The sequence below is a fragment of the Camelina sativa genome, chromosome 15, assembly GCF_030686135.1.
Source record: "Camelina sativa cultivar CO46 ecotype springtype chromosome 15, ASM3068613v1".
In the NCBI taxonomy this organism is placed as follows: Eukaryota; Viridiplantae; Streptophyta; class Magnoliopsida; order Brassicales; family Brassicaceae; genus Camelina; species Camelina sativa.
In genome coordinates, this window is record NC_141894.1 from 13,007,827 (window position 1) to 13,029,089 (window position 21,263).

General features: G+C 42.4%; 1 pseudogene; it reads left to right on the forward strand.

Annotated features, from left to right (window-relative positions):
* Positions 1-20,812, forward strand: part of LOC147926572 (uncharacterized) — a 35,013-nt pseudogene extending 14,201 nt beyond the window's left edge.
* Positions 20,813-21,263: the final 451 nt, after the last annotated feature.

A 21,263-nucleotide genomic window follows, 5' to 3' on the forward strand; every position in this document is an offset into this window, starting at 1 on the left:
TAGAAAATATAATAGAACAAACTATGATATTTTATATTTATTTTTACTTTGATATTTTATAATCAGATATTTTTTAAAAAAAGTAGAAATATAGAAATCTATATTGTTTTCTATAATACAGTTAGTTTTCTAATCAAAAAGCATGAAGTAGACAAATATATATATATATATATATATATATATACTTGTGACAAAAAAAAAACATATATGAGCCAATATGCTCTCATTTTCTTAAAAACCAACTTGAACCACATTTTTTAACAGCTAAAAACAAAAATTTTGGTTTGGATTCATACCAATAGAACGATAACCCTCTATGAATAGATGGTTGTATACCTAGAGACTGAATATAATTAAATATTACAATGATTAACAAAATATATCAAACTACAATAAATTTCTCACAGTGAGATACGTCATTTCTAACAAATTATATTTTAACTAATACAAATATAAAGAAAATTTGAATACAATGATTAGAAGTTATTAATAAATAGATTTCTAAAGATGTGAACATTTGAATACAACTGTTTATAATAGACACAACTCTATATTTAACAGACGCAACTTTTTAGAGAGACGCAACTGTAAAATGTTTTTGTCAAAAATATAAAATAAAGAAAATTTAAATACAATAATGAGAAGTCACTTATATATAAACTTATATATAAATTTATAAAAATGCAAACATTTGAACAGACACAACTGTTTGTAAGAGACACAACTCTACATTTAACAAACGCAATTTGAAATTTTCTGTCAAAATATATATATATATATATATTACGAAAAGGTACGACGAAAAATCGCAACTGTTGTTAACGTTTTTTCAGATTTTTATTATTATATTTGAATACAATAATGAGAAGTTATTTATATATAGATTTCTAAAGATGCGAACATTTGAATAGACACAACTGTTTGTAAAATACATAACTATATATTCAACAGACGCAACTTTTTAGAGTTACGCAACTGTAAAAATTTTCTATCAAAAATATAAAATAAAGAAAATTTGAATACAATGATGAGAAGTCACTTGTATATAAATTTATAAAAATGTGAACATTTGAATAGACACAACTGTTTGTAAGATACACAACTCTACATTTAACAGACACAACTTTTTAGAGAGACGCAACCGTTGAAATTTTCTGTCAAAAATATAAAATAAAGAAAATTTGAATACAGTAATGAGAAGTCATTTATATAGATGTGAACATTTAAGTAGACACAACTGTTTGTAAGATATACAACTCTACATTTAACAGACACAACTTTTTAGAGAGACGCAACAGTTGAAATTTTCTGTCAAAAATATAAAATAAAGAAAATTTGAATACAGTAATGAGAAGTCATTTATATAGATGTGAACATTTAAGTAGACACAACTGTTTGTAAGATACACAACTCTACATTTAACAGACGTACCTTTTTAGAGAGACGCAACCATTGTAATTTTCTGTCAAAAATATAAAATAAAAAAAATATGAATACAATGATGAGAAGTCATTTATATAGATATGAACATTTGAATAAACACAACTGTTTGTAAGATACACAACTCTACATTTAACAGACGCAACTTTTTAGAGAGATGCAACCGTTGAAATTTTCTATTAAATATATATATATATTACGAAAAGGTACGACGAAAAATCGCAACTGTTGTTGGCATTTTTTCAGACTGTTATTATTATATAGACTAGCCACCTAACCACAAGCACAATCAACAGCGGAATAACAATACCAATATTCAATAATAATCTAATAATAAACCAATAGTATAACATAAACAATATCCAGTAACCAAACATCAGGAAACATGAAACCAGCAACCTAGCAATATTTCTAATGACCCAACTCTAGCAACTAGCAATGCCAGACAACATCAAACCGCGTCTCTAGAACATCCTCCTCTTCATTGCCTTGATTCCACGATCACACTTTGCCTTTACCTGCACCACAAACACATATTGCAATGCATGAGTATTTTATAAACACTCAGTAAGGCAATCCTCCCATCTACTGGGCTATACACACAAGCAATAGAGTCATCTCTAACCATCAAACAACAATCAACAAACAACAAATAACAAACCAGGACTCTGCATCGACCGACACCAACACGCATCAACCGATACCACATGGGGATGCATCGACCGACACAAAAGCTGCATCGACCGATGCAAGTTACACTTGCATCGACCGACACCCAATCTGCATCGACCGACGCATGCTCGACATAACACGAAAACCCTAGAGTTTTACGCGCCGTCCTCGCACTTGCATCGACCGACGCAAGATATGCATCGACCGACGCAATGCCGAGCATCGTGTTTTCCCCGAAGCTTCTCGCCGGATCTTTGTTCCTACAACCACAAAACTCGATCCCAAGCCACTAGAAAGCTTCCTAACGTCCATAGCAACAATCTACCAAGTCTAACATCACACAACAAGCAGATTAAAGAGTTCTCTAGCTTAGATCAGCCATGGTCCTGCACTTACCTTTGCCAAGACGAATCTGAACCTAAACACAAGAAGAAAACGCCTCTAGGAAGCTCCTACAACGATCCCAGCTACAAATCTCTACAGGAACAGCCTCAAATCTCCACAAATCACCAAGAACACCAAGAACACTTCTCTTTCTCTTTCGTTTCTCTCAAAAGCGGCTAAACACGCCTAATGAGACAAAACACGAGCTTAAGGGTTTTTCTTTACCAGCGTTTGACTTAAGTCAAAACGCAGGAACTCGACCTTGCATCGACCGATGCATCATCTGCATCGACCGATGCAACTCCCAAACCGGGATTTCGGTTCATGGATGTTATAGTTTTAATCATCTGTTTGCTTGTTTTTTCTTTACTTCAGTCTACATTTTTATTTCTCTAATTTTATTTCTTTCTTCTTTCATTATTTGTTTTCATCATCTGTTTGCTTGTTTCTCTTTACTTCAGTCTCCATTTTTCTTTTGTCTCTAATTTTATTTATTTCTTCTTTCTTTATTTGTTTTCATCATCTGTTTGATGTTTCTCTTTACTTTAGTCTCCATTTTTCTGCTTTCTCTAATTTTATTTCTTTCTTATTTCTTTTCATCATCTGTTTGTTTGTTTCTCTTTACTTCAGTCTCCATTTTTTTTTTCTCTAATTTTATTTCTTTCTTCTTTCTTTATTTGTTTTCATCATCTGTTTACTTGTTTCTTTTACTTCAGTCTCCATTTTTCTTCTTTCTCTAATTTTATTTCTTTCTTTTTTTCTTTATTTGTTTTCATCATCTGTTTGCTTGTTTCTCTTTACTTCAGTCTCCATTTTTCTGCTTTCTCTAATTTTATTTCTTTCTTATTTCATTATTTGTTTTCATCATCTGTTTGCTTGTTTCTCTTTACTTCAGTCTCCATTTTTCTGTTTTCTCTAATTTATTTCTTTCTTCTTTCTTTATTTGTTTTCATCATCTGTTTGCTTGTTTCTCTTTACTTCAGTCTCCATCTGCTTTCTCTAATTTTTTTTTTCTTTATTTGTTTTCATCATCTGTTTGCTTGTTTCTCTTTACTTCAGTCTCCTTTTTTTTTTCTCTAATTTTAAATCTTTCTTCTTTCTTTATTTGTTTTCATCATCTGATTACTTGTTTCTTTTACTTCAGTCTCAATTTTTCTTCTTTCTGTAATTTTATTTCTTTCTTTTTTTCTTTATTTGTTTTCATCATCTCTTTGCTTGTTTCTCTTTACTTTAGTCTCCATTTTTCTGTTTTCTCTAATTTTATTTCTTTCTTATTTCTTTATTTGTTTTCATCATCTGTTTGCTTGTTTCTCTTTACTTCAGTCTCCATTTTTTTGTTTTCTCTAATTTTATTTCTTTCTTCTTCTTTTATTTGTTTTCATCATATGTTTGCTTGTTTCTCTTTATTTCAGTCTCTAATTTTCTGTTTTCTCTAAATTTATTTCTTTGTTCTTTTATTATATGTTTTCATCATTTGTTTGCTTGTTTCTCTTTACTTCAGTCTCCATTTTTCTGTTTTCTCTAATTTTATTACTTTCTTCTTTCTTTATTTGTTTTCACCATCTGTTTACTTGTTTCTTTTACTTCTGTCTCCATTTTTCTTTTTTTCTCTAATTTTATTTATTTCTTTATTTGTTTTCATCTTCTGTTTTCTTGTTTCTCTTTACTTCAGTCACCATTTTTCTTTTTTCTCTACTTTTATTTCTTTCTTCTTTCTTTATTTGTTTTCATCATCTGTTTGTTTGTTTCTCGTTACTTCTGTCTCCATTTTTTTTTTCTCTAATTTTATTTCTTTCTTTTTTTCTTTATTTGTTTTCATCATCTTTTTGCTTATTTCTCTTTACTCCAGTCTCCATTTTTCTGCTTTCTCTAATTTTATTTCTTTCTTCTTTCTTTATTTGTTTTCATCATCTGTTTACTTGTTTCTTTTACTTCAGTCTCCATTTTCTTCGTTCTCTAATTTTTTTTTTTTTTTTTCATCATCTCTTTGCTTGTTTCTCTTTACTTCAGTCTCCATTTTTCTGTTTTCTCTAATATTATTTCTTTCTTCTTCTTTTATTTGTTTTCATCTTCTGTTTGATTGTTTCTCTTTACTTCAGTTTCCATTTTTCTGCTTTCTCTAATTGTATTTTTTTATTCTTTCTTTATTTGTTTTCATCATCTGTTTACTTGTTTCTCTTTACTTCAGTCCCTATTTTTCTGTTTTCACTAAATTTATTTCTTTCTTCTTTTATTAATTGTTTTCATCATGTGTTTGCTTGTTTCTCTTTATTTCAGTCTCCATTTTTCTGTTTTCTCTAATTTTATTTTTTTCTTCTTTCTTTATTTGTTTTCACCATTTGTTTACTTGTTTCTTTTACTTCAGTCTCCATTTTTCTTTTTTTTCTCTAATTTTTTTTTTTTTTCTTTATTTGTTTTCATCATCTTTTTTCTTGTTTCTCTTTACTTCAGTCACCATTTTTCTTTTTTCTCTAATTTTATTTCTTTCTTCTTTCTTTATTTGTTTTCATCATCTGTTTGTTTGTTTCTCGTTACTTCTGTCTCCATTTTTTTTTCTCTACTTTTATTTCTTTCTTTTTTTCTTTATTTGTTTTCATCATCTCTTTGCTTGTTTCTTTTTACTCTAGTCTCCATTTTTCTGCTTTCTCTAATTTTATTTCTTTCTTCTTTCTATAATTGTTTTCATCATCTGTTTACTTGTTTCTTTTACTTCAGTCTCCATTTTCTTCTTTCTCTAATTTTATTTATTTTTTTTCTTTTCATCATCTCTTTGCTTGTTTCTCTTTACTTTAGTCTCCATTTTTCTGTTTTCTCTAATATTATTTCTTTCTTCTTCTTTTATTTGTTTTCATCTTCTGTTTGATTGTTTCTCTTTACTTCAGTTTTCATTTTTCTGCTTTCTCTAATTTTATTTCTTTCTTCTTTCTTTATTTGTTTTCATCATCTGTTTACTTGTTTCTCTTTACTTCAGTCTCTATTTTTTGGTTTTCTCTAAATTTATTTCTTTCTTCTTTTATTAATTGTTTTCGTCATGTGTTTGCTTGTTTCTCTTTACTTCAGTCTCCATTTTTCTGTTTTCTCTAATTTTATTTTTTTCTTCTTTCTTTATTTGTTTTCACCATCTGTTTACTTGTTTCTTTTACTTCAGTCTCCATTTTTCTTTTTTTTCTCTAATTTTATTTCTTTCTTTTTTTCTTTATTTGTTTTCATCATCTGTTTTCTTGTTTCTCTTTACTTCAGTTTCCATTTTTCTGCTTTCTCTAATTTTATTTCTTTTTTTCTTTTCATCATCTCTTTGCTTGTTTCTCTTTACTTCAGTCTCCATTTTTCTGTTTTCTCTAATATTATTTCTTTCTTCTTCTTTTATTTGTTTTCATCTTCTGTTTGATTGTTTCTCATTACTTCAGTTTCCATTTTTCTGCTTTCTCTAATTTTATTTCTTTCTTCTTTCTTTATTTGTTTTCATCATCTGTTTACTTGTTTCTCTTTACTTCAGTCTCTATTTTTCTGTTTTCTCTAAATTTATTTCTTTCTTCTTTTATTAATTGTTTTCATCATGTGTTTGCTAGTTTCTCTTTACTTCAGTCTCCATTTTTCTGTTTTCTCTAATTTTATTTTTTTCTTCTTTCTTTATTTGTTTTCACCATCTGTTTACTTGTTTCTTTTACATCAGTCTCCATTTTTCTTTTTTTTTTCTCTAATTTTATTTCTTTCTTTTTTTCTTTATTTGTTTTCATCATCTGTTTGCTTGTTTCTCTTTACTTCAGTTTCCATTTTTCTGCTTTCTCTAATTTTATTTCTTTCTTTTTTCATTATTTGTTTTCATCATCTGTTTGCTTGTTTCTCCTTACTTTAGTCTCCATTTTTCTGTTTTCTCTAATCTTATTTCTTTCTTTTTTCTTTATTTGTTTTCATCATCTGTTTACTTGTTTCTTTTACTTCAGTCTCAATTTTTCATTTTTCTCTATTTTTATTTCATTCTTTTTTTCTTTATTTGTTTTCATCATCTCTTTGTTTGTTTTTCTTTACTTTAGTCTCCATTTTTCTGCTTTCTCTAATTTTGTTCCTTTCTTCTTTCTTTATTTGTTTTCATCGTGTGTTTGCTTTTTTCTCTTTACTTCAGTCTCCATTTTTTTGTTTTCTCTAATTTTATTTCTTTCTTCTTTCTTTATTTGTTTTCATCATTTGTTTGCTTCTTTCTCTTTACAGTCTCTATTTTTCTGTTTTCTCTAATTTTATTTATTTCTTCTTTCTTTATTTGTTTTCATATCTGTTTGCTTGTTTCTCTTTACTTCAATCTCCATTTTTCTGTTTTCTCTAATTTTATTTCTTTCTTCTTTCTTTATTTGTTTTCATCATTTGTTTGCTTGTTTCTCTTTACTTCAGTCACCACTTTTCTTTTTTCTCTAATTTTATTTCTTTCTTCTTTCTTTACTTGTTTTCATCATCTGTTTGCTTGTTCCTCTTTACTTCAGTCTCCATTTTTCTTTTTTCTCTAATTTTATTTCTTTCTTTTTTTCTTTATTTTTTTTCATCATCTCTTTGCTTGTTTCTCTTTACTTCAGTCCATTTTTCTGCTTTCTCTAATTTTATTTCTTTCTTCTTTCTTTATTTGTTTTCATCATCTGTTTGCTTGTTTCTCTTTACTTCAGTCTCCATTTTTCTGTTTTCTCTAATTTTATTTCTTTCTTCTTTCTTCTTTTGTTTTCATCATCTGTTTGCTTGTTTCTCTTTACTTCTGTAACACCCGCAAACCAATTTTTGGTATTTTGGTAAGGGTGTCGATCGACACCTTCTAGTGAGGCATCGATCGACACCAGTTGTGGCCGGTTTGGTCGGTTCAATTTTAATTGTCCGGTTTGTGTGGTTGTTTTAGGGAATCCCTAAAATCGAGTTTTTAGAGGAAGAAAACGACCTAGGGTCGTGTGGTTTTGTGTTATTCGCCGTTTTTGAGAGAAAAACAAAGAGAGAGTGTTCTTGAGCTTTTGGGAAGAGATTGAGAGATTCCTTGATGTTCTTGGGAGATCCAAGGCTGGGAACGTGTTAGAAGCTTGCTAGGAGTGAGGAAATTCGTTCTTGTTGGTCAGAATCTTCTTGAAAGAGGTGAGTGCAGGACCATGGCTTATCTAAGCTAAGATCTCTATATTTTATGTGATTTGGTGCTTATATGGTTGTTTCTTTGAGTTCCCTATGGTATTTCGTCGCTGTTTTGGCTGGGTTTGGCTTCTGGGAATGCATGGAGTGGATTGGAGAAGATTGGAGGCGAGATTCGGAGTTTTTGATCGAAGGAAATCGCTGCTCGACATTGGTGTCGGTCGAAACCAGTTGGGGTGTCGGTCGACACCAGTTGGGGTGTCGGTCGATACCAACGCGAGGACGGCTCGAGACTTTGGCGAGTGTCGATCGATGCCATGTGGAGGTGTCGGTCGACACAAACTAGGGTTTTCGGGAGTGTCGGGCAGGGTGTCGGTCGACACCAGTATGGTGTCGGTCGACACCAGATTGTCAGTGTCGATCGACACCCTTCTTTCAGCTACGACGGATTGCTGTGTGGTTTGTATAATGCCTGGTTTGTTTTATTAATTGTTGTTTGTGGCATGTAGAGATCTTATTGCTTGTGTGTATAGCCCAGTAGATGGGAGGATTGCCTCACTGAGTGTTTATCAAATACTCATGCATCTCAATTTGTGTTTGTGGTGCAGGTAAAGGCAAAGTGTGATCGTGGAATCAAGGCAATGAAGAGGAGGATGTTCTAGGGACTCGATTGGATGTTGTCTGGCATTGCTAGGTTGCTAGAGTTGGGTCATTAGAAACATTTCTAGTTTGCTGGTTCCTTGTTTCTTGTTGTTTGGTATTGGGATATTGCCTTTGCTATAATATTGGTTTATTATTGGATATTGATTATGTTATTCCGCTGTTGAATGTGTTTGTGGTTAGGTGGCTAGTGGGTATGGGACCACTAGCTGTAGTTTATTTTATTATATTATATTTATTATTAAAAAAAAAGGTCGGTCGTTTCATTTTGGTATCAGAGCCCTTACGGTTCTAGGTTTGGGTTCGCTAGGTTTCTGTTGTAGATGTTTGGGATTTGCATGCTTGATTGATTATGTGAGTTAGTCAATTGTGTGTGGCATGGAGTCCTAGAACATCCTCTTCGAGCCGAGTGTGTGATTCCACGGTGAGTTTATGTTACTGTGTTATAATAGAAATTGTTTGCTTAGCCTTCTGTTCATGGTAGTGCAGATGGTTAGAGAGGATGCTGTGGCTGGTCGAGGTCGTGGACGCGGACGTGGTTGCGGACGTGGTCGTGGTAGGGGCAGAGCCCCAGTGGTTAGTGAGACCGAGGACCAGAGTGTGACAGCTGAGGGTGTTGGCGAGTCGCAGGGTGTTCCGGGGGATTCTGTGAGTGTGGCAGGAGGGGGCGGTGTTGATGCTCCAGTGGCCAGTGATGCTAGGGTCCCGGGTGTGGGGGTCCCAGCGGGTGGAGTCCCTGGTGTTGACGTTGCGGCTTTGCTAGCACAGGTGTTAGAGCGGTTACCACCAGTGGTACCGGCTCAGGCTCAGGTAGTGCCACCAGTGGTGGCGGAGGAGCGGCAGCCAGTGGCTGCGGATGCGGGGGTCCATGCTCGTTATCTCAGCATGTTGACAGAGATGGATCGGTTGCATACTGAGCTGCGGGAGGTGTAGATCCTACTGCTGCGGATGCGTGGAGGACGAGAGTGGAACGTAAATTCCATACTCTGAGATGTCCTGAGGAGTTTTGGGTGGACATAAGGGTCTACTTTTTGAGTGGTGATGCTGAGTTGTGGTGGAGATCTATGGCTGCTAGGAGGGTGCAGCGGGAGATGACTTGGGCTGACTTCGTTTTGGAGTTCAACCGCAAGTATTTTCCTAGAGAGGCATTGGATCGTGTGGAGGTGCAGTTCCTTCAGTTGTCTCAGGGGACACGGTCAGTGCGGGAGCTGGACTTGGAGTTCAGTCGACTTCTTTGTTATGGAGGTCGGGCTATGGAGCCTGAGGAGGCTCAGATCAGGAGGTTCTTGAGGGCTCTACGTAATGACTTGAGAGTTCACTGTAGAGGGAGGAGTTATGCTACGCGTGCAGAGCTGGTTGAGACTGCAGTAGAGATTGAGGAGGATATCCGGGCACAGTCAGTGGCGGTAGCTCCAGCAGTTCAGCCTAGTAAGGCTCAGCAGCAGGGTGGTTCTAGCAGGGGCGGTAGGCATGCTCAGGGAACCAAGAGGAAGTGGGAGGCTACGCAGAAGCCGAGTGGTGCGGGTTGCTTCGGTTGTGGGAGCAGGGATCACAGGGTTGCTAGTTGTCCCAAGAGGAGTGTTCCGACGGCAGGACCTCGGGTAAGTTATCACTGTAGGGAGACAGGGCACATCAAGCCTTTTTGTCCCAAGTTACAGCCGGCAGCAGTGGCAGCGTTGCAGCAGGTGCAGCCTGGAGGTCAGCAGGTGGCACGGATTGAGCAGGCGCCACGAGTTTACACGACAGCTAAGACTGGTGGAACCAGTGCTGGGGCGATCACAGGGACCTTGTTGGTGGGCGGGTTTAAGTCCCACGTTATGTTTGATTCTGGAGCTTCGCATAGCTTCATTACTCCAGAGTGTGCAGAGTGTGCGGGGATCAGCGGGGATCCTGGAGAGCGTGCAGGATTTGTCAGAGTGGCGGGAGGCCAGTTTCTTAGAGTTATTGGACGAGCCAGAGGAATTGATATTCAGATCGCAGGAGAGTCATGGCCAGCAGATTTGCTTATCAGTCCAGTGGAGCTGTATGACGTTATTCTCAGGATGGATTGGTTGCATCGACATAGGGTGCATTTGGATTGCCATCAGGGTAGAGTGGAGTTTGAGCGTTCAGGAGGGAAGTTGGTATTCCAGGGTATTAGACTGACTTCGGGGAGTCTCGTGATCTCAGCCATTCAGGCTGGGAAGATGATCGAGAAGGGCCATGAGGCTTATTTGGTTACTATATCTATGCTAGAGTCAGTGAGGAAGTCTACGGTTAGCGGTATTCCGGTAGTGGAGGAGTTTGAGGATATGTTTCAGTCTTTGCAGGGATTACCACCATCTCGGTCGGATCCTTTCACCATTGAACTGGAACCAGAGACGATGCCGTTATCCAAGGCTCCTTACAGGATGGCTCCAGCAGAGATGGCAGAGTTGAAGAAGCTGCTAGAGGATTTATTGAGTAAAGGATTCATCCGTCCTAGTGTATCACCGTGGGGAGCGCCGGTGTTGTTTGTGAAGAAGAAGGATGGAAGTTTCAGGTTGTGTATTGATTATCGGGGTTTGAACCGGGTCACTGTGAAGAACAAGTATCCTCTTCCTAGGATCGATGAGTTGTTTGATCAGTTGAGGGGTGCTACTTGGTTCTCTAAGGTGGATCTGGCGTCGGGTTATCATCAGATACCGATAGATGAGGCAGATGTGAGGAAGACTGCTTTCAGAACGAGGTATGGGCATTATGAGTTTGTGGTTATGCCTTTCGGGTTGACTAACGCACCAGCAGCGTTTATGAGATTGATGAACAGTGTGTTTCAGGAGTTTCTGGATGTATCTGTCATCATTTTCATCGACGATATTCTGGTTTATTCTAAGAGTCCTGAAGAGCATGCAGTGCATTTGAGTGCAGTTATGGAGAAGCTGCGGGAGCAGAAGTTGTTTGCTAAGTTGAGCAAGTGCAGTTTTTGGCAGCATGAGATGGGCTTTCTGGGTCACATTGTTTCTGCTGAGGGGGTTTCAGTAGATCCAGAGAAGATTCAGGCTATCAGGGATTGGCCTAGACCGCAGAATGCCATAGAGATCAGAAGTTTCCTTGGATTGGCAGGTTACTACAGGAGGTTCGTGCAGGGGTTTGCAAGCAGAGCACGTCCTATGACTAAGTTGACAGGGAAGGATGTTCCTTTTGTCTGGTCAGAAGAGTGTGAGGAAGGCTTTGCAAGCCTGAAGGAGATGTTGACTACTGCGCCAGTGTTGGCTTTGCCTGAGCAGGGAGAACCCTATGTGGTTTATACAGATGCATCTAGAGTTGGTTTGGGGTGTGTTCTGATGCAGCATGGGAAGGTGATTGCCTATGCTTCGCGGCAGTTGCGGGTGCATGAAGGCAACTATCCTACTCATGATTTGGAGATGGGTGCTGTAGTTTTTGCCCTGAAGATTTGGAGATCTTATCTTTATGGTGCAAAGGTACAGGTGTTTACAGATCATAAGAGCCTAAAGTATATATTCACTCAGCCTGAGCTGAATTTGAGACAGAGGCGGTGGATGGAGCTTGTGGCAGATTATAATTTGGAGATAGCCTATCATCCTGGTAAGGCTAACACGGTTGCAGATGCTCTGAGTCGGAAGAGGGTAGCTTCGGCTCAGGAGCAGGAGATGGAGTCTCTGGTAGGGGAGATCAGTGCTTTGAGCTTGTGTGCTGTTTCACAGGAACCGTTGGGTTGGGAAGCAGTAGATAGAGCATATCTTTTGAGTAGGGTGAGGTTGGCTCAGGAGAAGGATTTGGGGCTGGTGAACGCCTCTAAGGATGTGGATTCAGAGTATCAGGTCTTAGATAATGGTACTATCCTGGTGCACGGTCGGGTTTGTGTGTCCAAGGATGAGGAGTTGAGACAGGAGATTCTGAAAGAGGCTCATGCGAGCAAGTTATCCATTCATCCAGGAGCGACTAAGATGTACCGTGACCTCAAGAGGTACTATCATTGGGTCGGGATGAAGAAGGATGTAGCTAGTTGGGTTTCGAGGTGTGATGTGTGTCAGCTAGTGAAGGCTGAGCATCAGGTTCCTGGCGGGTTACTAAAGAGTTTACCCATTCCTGAGTGGAAGTGGGATATGATCACCATGGATTTCGTGGTAGGATTGCCCGTGTCTCGGACCTTTGATGCTATTTGGGTCATTGTGGACCGTTTGACTAAGTCTGCACATTTTCTGGCCATTAAGAAGACTGATAGAGCAGCGGTCTTGGCTAAGAAGTATGTGAGAGAGATAGTCAGATTGCATGGGGTGCCAGCGAGCATTGTGTCTGATAGAGATTCTAAGTTCACTTCGGTGTTCTGGAAGGCATTTCAGGCGGAGATGGGCACTAAGGTGCATATGAGTACAGCTTATCATCCCCAGACAGATGGACAGTCTGAGAGGACGATGCAGACGCTGGAGGATTTGCTGAGGATGTGTGTGTTGGATTGGGGTGGCCATTGGGCAGATCACCTGAACCTAGTAGAGTTTGCTTACAACAACAGTTATCAGGCGAGTATTAAGATGGCTCCTTATGAGGCTTTGTATGGGAGGCCATGTCGTACACCATTATGCTGGACTCAGGTGGGGGAGAGGAGCATGTTTGGTGCTAGTTTTGTTCAGGAGACCTCAGAGAAGATTCGGGTTCTCAAGCTGAATATGAAGGAGGCTAAGGATAGGCAGAGAAGTTATGCAGATAGGAGGAGGAGAGATCTTGAGTTTCAGGTAGGAGACAGAGTGTACCTCAAGATGGCCATGTTGCGGGGTCCGAACAGGTCATTGTCAGAGACTAAGTTGAGTCTGAGGTATATGGGTCCATTCAGAGTGATTGAGCGGGTTGGACCAGTGGCATATAGATTGGAGTTACCTGAGGTTATGCGTGCATTCCATAAGGTTTTCCATGTGTCTATGTTGTGGAAGTGTCTCCGTGAGGGTGAGCAGGTGTTGGCTAAGATTCCTGAGGATCTTCAGCCTAACATGACTTTGGAGGCGAGACCAGTGAGGGTTCTCGAGAGGAGGATCAAGGAACTTCGGAAGAAGAAGATTCCTTTGATGAGAGTCCTGTGGGACTGTGATGGTGTTGAGGAGCAGACTTGGGAGCCTGAGGCAAAGATGATGGCAAAGTTCAAGAAGTGGTATGAGAAGCAAGCCGCGACTTGAGCTTGTTTAGCCTGGTCCCATCTGTAATCCGTGGCTGGAGCGGGAATGGAGTATTCCAGTCCATCTCTCTTGTTACTCGGTCGCTTGGGGTGGTTGGTTGTGCGACTCAGTAACAAGATGAGGTGGTGGTGGGGTACAAAGTTTCTGTGAGGCGGGGTTGTGAAGGAAAGTTTCCTGAAGGAGATGTAATTTCGTTGAGATTGTAACGATTATTACATTTTTTTGAGATTAATAAGATGAGTATTTTTCTTTATGTTTGACTGTTGTTGTCATGGGAAAAGAGAAATAGCTCGGGTTTCTATTTTTGGAAGGTTTCCATAAATAGAAAGTTTCCACAAAAGGAAGGTTTCCATAAATAGAAAGTTTCTAAAATGGGAATGTTTTGTGGAAATGTGAGGTAGATCTAGCCGGGAGATACTCGTTGGCATCAATGTTTGTTTTTGCTCAAGGCCGTGCGAGCCTAACTCACGTGATACCGATAGCTCGATGGACTTTGTGGCCAGAGAGTGGGAGTGGTATGTTGCTTCGGATGACGATCCGAGAGTGCGCTTGAGGGTGACGACCCAAGAGCGGGATATGTGAGGCTCCCTGGATACCGTAGCTGTGAGCCGCGGCTCGGCAGTGAGCCGGTATGTCTCGAGGGTTGCGACCCGAGAGCGAGGGGAGTGGGCGCGTGAGACTCCCTGGATACCGTAGCTGTAGGCTGTGGCCTGGCAGTGAGCCGGTATGACTCGAAGGTTGCGACCTGAGAGCGGGGGGAGTGTGTGTGTGTGAGTGACTTCCTGGATGCCGTAGCTTAAGGCGGTTGGCCTGATAGCGAGCCGGCATGATTTGATGGTTGCGACCACGGACGGGGGAAGCACTGAGTTGTGAGCAAATAGTGTTTATGATGCGAGTATATTGGCTAGAGAGAGACCTCGAGGGTCAGTCGGAGGTGTGCGGGCTGTTGCGACAGTGGCACGGGAAACCTTGGCTGACGGTGTTTAGTCCGGTCTGGGGACGTGCGGGCCGTGCAGACGGTGGCACGGAGGTCCTTGGCAGATGGACGGTATTGCGGGATTCGGGGACGAATCCATATTGGTGGGGGAGAATTGTAACACCCGCAAACCAAATTTTGGTATTTTGGTAAGGGTGTCGATCGACACCTCCTAGTGAGGCATCGATCGACACCAATTGTGGTCGGTTTGGTCGGTTCAATTTTAATTGTCCGGTTTGCGTGGTTGGTTCAGGGAATCCCTAAATCGAGTTTTAAAGGAAGAAAACGACCTAGGGTCGTGTTGTTTTGTCTTATGCGCCGTTTTTGAGAGGAAACACAAAGAGAGAGTGTTCTTGAGCTATTGGGAAGAGATTGAGAGATTCCTTGCTGTTCTTGGGAGATCCAAGGCTGGGAAGGTGCTAGAAGCTTGCTAGGAGTGAGGGAATTCGTTCTTGTTGGTCAGAATCTTCCTGCAAAGAGGTGAGTGCATGACCATGGCTTATCTAAGCTAAGATCTCTAGATTCTATGTGATTTGGTGCTTATGTGGTTGTTTCTTTGAGTTCTCTATGATATTTCATTGCTGTCTGGGCTGGGTTTGGCTTCTGGGAGTGCAAGGAGCGGATTGGAGAAGCTTGAAGGCGAGATTCGGAGTTTCTGATCGAGGGAAATCGCTGCTCGGCATCGGTGTCGGTCGACACCAGTTGGGGTGTCGGTCGACACCAACGCGAGGACGGCTCGGGACTTTAGCGAGTGTCGAACGATGCCATGTGGAGGTGTCGGTCGATGCAAACTAGGGTTTTCGGGAGTGTCGGGCAGGGTGTCGGTCGACACCAGTTTGGTGTCGGTCGACACCAGGTAGTCAGTGTCGATCGACACCATCTGGTGTCGGTCGACACCCCTTGTTCAGTTACGATGGTCGTTGCATGCTATGTATATTGCCTGGTTTGTTTTATTGATTGTTGTTTGTGGCATGTAGAGATCTTATTGCTTGTGTGTATAGCCCAGTAGATGGGAGGATTGCCTCACTGAGTGTTTATCAAATACTCATGCATCTCAATTTGTGTTTGTGGTGCAGGTAAAGGCAAAGTGTGATCGTGGAATCAAAGGCAATGAAGAGGAGGATGTTCTAGTGACTTGATTGTATGGTTATCTGGCATTGATAGGTTGCTAGAATTGAGTCTTAGAGCATTGTTAGGATTGCTGGTTGTTTGATTTATGCTGTTTGGGATTAATGCTGGATATTACTTATTTGGTTATTGGATATTGTTTTATTGGTTATTTATTGGTATGTGGTTCCGCTGTTGGATTGTGAATGTGGTTAGGTGGCTAGTGGGTATGCGACCACTAGTTGTAGTTATTTAATTATATTATTATTTATTATTCTTTTATTAAAAAAAAAAAACGGGAAGTCCTAGAACATCCTCTTCGAGCCTGTGTTGTGATTACACGGTAAGTTGTGTTTCTTGTGTATTAGAATTATTGTTTGCTTAGCCTTCTGTTCTTGGATGATACAGATGGTTAGGGGTGAGGATGCTGTTGGTCGCGGTCGTGGTCGTGGGCGTGGTCGTGGTCGGGGTCGGGGACGAGGTCAGGTTCCTGAGGCCCGTGTGAGTGTGACCCAGAGCATGGCCAGTGAGGAGGTGGCGGAGTCACAGGTTCATCCTAGTGTGTCTGGAGACCAGGCTGGTTTGGGTGACGGCAGGGCGGATGGGCCCGGTGTCGGTCACGGTGTTGCCCCGGGTGTGGGGGTTGCAGCGGGAGGTGCTCCAGGCAGGGAGGATGTCTTGATGGACTTGCTAGCTCAGGTTCTGCAGCGACTTCCAGCAGTTGTGCCGCCAGTGGTTGGTGGGCAGCATCCAGTAGTGCCGCCAGTGGTTGGTGGGCAGGATCCGGTAGTGCCGCCCGTGGGTGGTGGGCAGGGTCCAGCGGTGCAGCCTGTGGCGGGTTTGCAGACAGGTGTGCAGCCGGGGGCCGAGGTTGTGGATGCTCAGTATGTGCGGATGATGGAGCAGCTGCGGCATGTGGGAGCAGGGTATTTCTCAGGAGGTACCGATCCGAGTGTAGCGGATGAGTGGAGAGAGCGGATGGAGGATATTTTCCTTTGGCTTAGGTGTCCCGACCGGTACAGGGTGGATCTGGCAGTGTTTTACTTGTCAGGAGATGCTCGTGTGTGGTGGAGGTCGGTGACAGCACGGAGGGTGCAGAGGGGTATGTCTTGGGGAGATTTTGTGGGGGAGTTTAACTCCAAGTATTTTCCTCAGGAGGCTCTTGATCGTATGGAGGCACGGTTCTTGGGTTTGACTCAGGGGGACTGTACAGTGCGGGAGCTGGATGCAGAGTTCAGTCGGCTTGTGGGGTATGCAGGCAGGGCATGGGAGCCAGAGGCGGCTCAGGTGCGGAGGTTTTTGTTGGCTCTGCGGGATGATTTGAGGACTCGGTGCAGAGTGAGGAGCTATGCTACGAGAGCAGAGCTGGTTGAGGTTGCAGCTGGGATAGAGGATGACTTGAGGTCACAGGTGGTTGTGGTCAGTTCTTCGGTGCAGCCACAGCAGTCTCAGCCGCTTTCTGTTCCTAGCAAGGGCGGCAAGCCTGCGCAGGGGCAGAAGAGGAAGTTTGATGTTATGCAGAGATCGAGGCACGGGGGTGCGAAATGCTTTGGGTGTGGTAGTAGGGACCACAAGGTGTCTAGCTGTCCACAGAGAGGTGAGCAGCGGGCAGTGACAGAGCAGCGGGCGGTGACGGAGCCGCGGACAGATACTCGGGTGTGTTACTACTGCAGAGAGACGGGGCATATCAAGCCTCGTTGTCCCAAGTTGCAGCAGAGGGCGGTAGCAGTGTTGCAGGCTGGAGCTCAGCCAGGGGTGCAGCAGGGTGTGCAGCACGGTGTGCAGCCGGTGGGTTGGATTGAGCCGACGACTCAGGTGTACTCGACTCAGGAGCCCGGTTGCACTAGTGCAGGAGCGATCACAGGTATAACCTCTGAGATTCGAACTTAGTCAATTCAATTGTTCAGATTATATTTGTTTTTGTTTGTGGTCAAGTGTTAGGTTCTCAACACATGAGGTTTGTGTAGGGACCTTGTTGGTGGGCGGGTTTAAGTCCCATGTTATGTTTGATTCTGGAGCTTCTCATAGCTTCATTACTCCGGAGTGTGCCGTGAGTGCGGGGATCAGTGGGGATTCTGGAGAGCGTTCAGGAGTTGTCAGAGTTGCTGGAGGCAAGTTTCTGAGGATTATTGGACGAGCTGGAGGAGTTGATATTCAGATCGCAGGAGAGTCGTGGCCAGCGGATTTGCTTATCAGTCCAGTGGAGTTGTATGACGTCATTCTTGGTATGGATTGGTTGCATCGGTATAAGGTGCATTTGGATTGCTATCGGGGTAGAGTGGAGTTTGAGCGTCCAGGAGGGAAGTTGGTTTTTCAGGGTATTAGACCGACTTCGGGGAGTCTCGTGATCTCAGCCGTTCAGGCAGGGAAGATGATCGAGAAGGGCCGTGAGGCCTATCTGGTTACTATATCTATGCCAGAGTCAGTGGGGAAGTCTACGGTTAGCGGTATTCCGGTTGTGGAGGACTTTGAGGATGTGTTCCAGTCATTGCAGGGATTACCACCATCTCGGTCGGATCCTTTTACCATTGAGCTGGAACCGGGGACGATGCCGTTATCCAAGGCTCCTTATAGGATGGCTCCAGCAGAGATGGCAGAGCTGAAGAAGCAGCTGGAGGATTTGTTGGGCAAGGGTTTTATCCGTCCTAGTTGTTCACCGTGGGGAGCTCCGGTGTTGTTTGTTAAGAAGAAGGATGGGAGTTTTCGGTTGTGTATTGACTACCGAGGTTTGAACCGAGTTACTGTGAAGAACAAGTACCCTCTCCCGAGGATTGATGAGTTGTTGGATCAGTTGAGGGGTGCTACTTGGTTCTCCAAGATCGACTTGGCTTAAGGTTATCATCAGATCCCTATTCATGAGGCAGATGTGAGGAAGACAGCCTTCAGGACGAGATATGGGCACTATGAGTTTGTGGTGATGCCGTTTGGGTTGACAAACGCGCCAGCTGCGTTTATGAGATTGATGAACAGCGTGTTCCAGGAGTTTCTGGACGTGTCAGTCATCATTTTCATCGACGACATCCTGGTATATTCTAAGAGTCCTGAGGAGCATGCAGTACATCTGAGAGCAGTGTTGGAGAAGCTGCGGGAGCAAAAGTTGTTTGCTAAGCTGAGTAAGTGAAGTTTCTGGCAGCGTGAGATGGGGTTCTTGGGTCATATTGTTTCAGCTGAGGGAGTTTCAGTGGATCCAGAGAAGATTCAGTCCATCAGGGAGTGGCCGAGGCCGCAGAGTGCCACTGAGATTCGGAGTTTCCTGGGGTTAGCAGGTTACTACAGGAGGTTTGTTCGGGGTTTTGCGAGTATGGCTCAGCCGATGACTAAGCTTACAGGGAAGGATGTCCCGTTTGTGTGGTCACCAGAGTGTGAGGCAAGTTTTGCAAGTCTCAAGCAGATGTTGACTACCACGCCGGTGTTAGCATTGCCTAAGCAGGACGAGCCTTATGTTGTGTATACAGATGCTTCTAGAGTGGGGTTGGGTTGTGTACTTATGCAGCAGGGGAAGGTTATAGCTTACGCTTCGCGGCAGTTGCGGAAGCATGAAGCTAATTATCCTACTCATGATTTGGAGATGGCAGCAGTGATCTTTGCTCTTAAGATTTGGAGATCCTATCTGTATGGTGGGAAGGTACAGGTATTTACAGATCACAAGAGTCTGAAGTACATTTTTACTCAGCCTGAGCTGAATTTGAGGCAGAGGCGTTGGATGGAGTTAGTAGCGGATTATGATTTGGACATAGCTTACCATCCTGGTAAAGCTAATCTGGTTGCAGATGCCTTGAGTCGGAAGCGGGTGGCTTCGGCTCAGGAGCAGGATATGGAGGTGTTGGTAGGTGAGATTAGTGCATTGAGTTTGTGTGCTATCTCACAAGAACCTTTGGGTTTGGAGGCAGTTGATAGAGCAGATTTGTTGAGCAGAGTGAGGTTAGCTCAGGAGAGTGATGAGGGGCTGGTGAATGCCTCTAAGGCTGCGGGTGCAGAGTATCAGGTTTCTGCTAATGGTACTATCCTTGTGCATGGTCGGATCTGTGTGCCCAAGGGTGAGGATTTGAGGCAGGAAATACTGAGAGAGGCTCATTCGAGCAAGTTCTCTATTCATCCAGGAGCGACCAAGATGTACCGTGACCTCAAGCGGTATTATCACTGGGTCGGGATGAAGAAGAACGTAGCTGACTGGGTGGCAAAGTGTGATACTTGCCAGCTGGTGAAGGCGGAACATCAGGTTCTTGGTGGTTTATTACAGAGTTTACCCATTCCAGAGTGGAAGTGGGATTTGATCACGATGGACTTCGTGGTAGGTTTGCCTGCGTCGAGGACGTTTGATGCTATTTGGGTCATTGTGGACCGTTTGACTAAGTCTGCGCATTTTCTGGCCATCAAGAAAACTGATGGAGCAGCGGTTTTGGCCAAGAAGTACGTGAGGGAGATAGTCAGATTGCACGGTGTGCCTGCTAGTATTGTGTCTGATAGAGATTCCAAGTTCACCTCGGTGTTCTGGAAGGCATTTCAGGCGGAGATGGGCACGAAGGTGCATATGAGTACAGCCTATCATCCTCAGACTGATGGTCAGTCAGAGAGGACGATCCAGATTTTGGAGGATTTATTGAGGATGTGTGTGCTGGATTGGGGTGGTCATTGGGCAGATCACTTGAGCTTGGTGGAGTTTGCTTATAACAACAGCTACCAGGCTAGTATTGGGATGGCTCCTTATGAGGCCCTGTATGGGAGGCCGTGTCGTACACCTTTATGTTGGACTCAAGTGGGGGAGAGGAGCATATTTGGTGCAGATTTTGTTCAGGAGACCTCGGAGAAGATTCGGGTTTTGAGGCTGAACATGAAGGAGGCTCAGGATCGGCAGAAGAGCTATGCTGATAAGAGGAGAAAGGATCTTGAGTTTCAGGTTGGTGATAGAGTGTACCTCAAGATGGCCATGTTACGGGGTCCGAACAGGTCATTGACAGAGACTAAGTTGAGTCTGAGGTACATGGGTCCGTTCGGAGTGGTTGAGCGGGTGGGACCAGTGGCATACCGGTTGGAGTTGCCTGAGGTTATGCGTGCGTTCCACAAGGTATTTCATGTGTCGATGCTGAGGAAGTGTCTTCACGAGGGTGATCAGTTGTTGGCTAAGATTCCTGAGGATCTTCAGCCTAACATGACTTTAGAGGCGAGACCAGTGAGGGTGCTCGAGAGGAGAGTCAAGGAACTTCGGAAGAAGAAAATTCCTTTGATGAGAGTCCTGTGGGACTGTGACGGAGTAGAGGAGCAGACTTGGGAGCCCGAGGCGAGGATGAAGGCAAGGTTTAAGAAGTGGTTTGAGAAGCAGACCGCGACTTGAGCTTGTCTAGCCGGGTCCGAGTTGTAGTCCGTGGCTGGAGCGGGTACGGAGTATTCCAGCCCATCTCTCTTGATATTTGGTCGCTTAGGGGTGGTTGGTTGTGCGACTAAGTATCAAGATGAGGTGGTGCTCGGGATGCGGGTTGTTTGCTCCGGTTGTTGTATTTTTGGTTTTTTCTGATGTAATTTCGTTGAGATTGTAACGATTATGACATTTTTTGAGATTAATAAGATGAGTATTTTTCTTTATGTTTGACTGTTGTTGTCATGGGAAAAGAGAAATAGCTCGGGTTTCTATTTTTGGAAAGTTTCCATAAATAGAAAGTTTCCACAAAAGGAAGGTTTCCATAAATAGAAAGTTTCTAAAATGGGAATGTTTTGTGGAAATGTGAGGTAGATCTAGCCGGGAGATACTCGTTGGCATCAGTGTTTGTTTTTGCTCAAGGCCGTGC